Raw genomic sequence first — 1,200 nt, 5'->3', positions numbered from 1 at the left:
GCGCTCCCTCTCTCTCCTCCTGGCCGCTCTAAAGCTGCAGCGGCCGGCAGGAGAGAGAGGGGAGCGCTGACAGGTGTGATCAGAGCCGCCGCGGCCAGTCACATTTTTCCGCTGTCGCCATCAAGCAGTTGTTTGACCTGCCTATATTGTAGCGCCGGGCCTGCTTCCTCCACCGCCATTTATAAAGCATCGCACTGTCTTTGCTGAAGCAGGACACCAAGCCGTGGAGACGCTCTCGGCCTCTTAAGCACATGGCTGCTGGTTCTGGTTCTGCTCAGCAAAGATGAAGGCAACGAGAAGCAATGGTAGAGGAATTTCTATCGGAAGCGCAGACGTCTTTTGGCCACACTTGATATCCGATCAGGAATGTTATTTTCTAGTAACATGAACATCGTAGAATCCAATGCTATGGAACATGCCCGTCATCTCTTATTAATGGGGTACCACATCCCAGAAAGTCTAATCGGTTCTTCAGAATACAATGTAGACTTTTTAAAGGAGAACTATGGGGTCAGGGCTTTTCCCCATAGTTCTCCTTAGGGTAACGGGAGGACACAAACTAGCGTCCTCCCGTCACCCTAGGCTCAGTATATAGGGAGCTACAGCTCGCGGTATACTGAGACGCCGCAGCCTGGAGCGGATCCCGACAATTATGTCTGGATCCGCCCAGCTGCGTGACTGACAGCTGGCTCCGCCTATCCGCCTATCTAGAGGCAGAGCCAGCTGTACCCGCCCCCTCCCCCGTCCGTTCTGCCAGTCAGCGCTGGAGGATCGGAGCGTGGAGGGGGGAATCCAGACCCTCCCCTGTCAGGGCAGAGAGCCGTGACGGGATCGAGAGGTGAGCGAACGCTGTTATGTGTTCCCTCACTTCCCGATCTACTGAGCCGACCTGTGACAGTCTCATTGCCACAGGTCAGCTAGAACTATGAGGTGAGTGAAAAGCACCCCCGCCCCCCATAGTTCTCCTTTAAAGGAGAACTATGGGGTCAGTGTTTTTCCCCATAGTTCTCCTTGGGGTAACGGGAGGACACAAACTAGCGTCCTCCCGTCACCCTAAGCTCAGTATATAGGGAGCTACAGCTCGCGGTATATTGAGACGCCGCACCTGGAGCGGATCCCGACTTAGATGACGGGATCCGCCCAGCTGCGTGAGTGACAGCTGGCTGTGCCTATCTAGAGGCAGAGCCAGCTGTACCCGCC

At 55.3% G+C, this 1,200-nt stretch overlaps 1 protein-coding gene across 1 annotated transcript in view; it reads left to right on the top strand.

Annotated features, from left to right (window-relative positions):
• The window catches only part of PREX1 (phosphatidylinositol-3,4,5-trisphosphate dependent Rac exchange factor 1), a 138,555-nt gene that overhangs the window by 116,723 nt on the left and 20,632 nt on the right, over positions 1 to 1,200 (top strand). The gene's annotated exons all lie outside the window — the stretch shown is intronic.

This window comes from Nanorana parkeri, unplaced genomic scaffold (genome assembly GCF_000935625.1).
Source record: "Nanorana parkeri isolate BGI_ZX_2015 unplaced genomic scaffold, ASM93562v1 scaffold1279, whole genome shotgun sequence".
Taxonomy (NCBI): domain Eukaryota; kingdom Metazoa; phylum Chordata; class Amphibia; order Anura; family Dicroglossidae; genus Nanorana; species Nanorana parkeri.
This window is presented reverse-complemented; position numbering and strand designations above follow the sequence as displayed.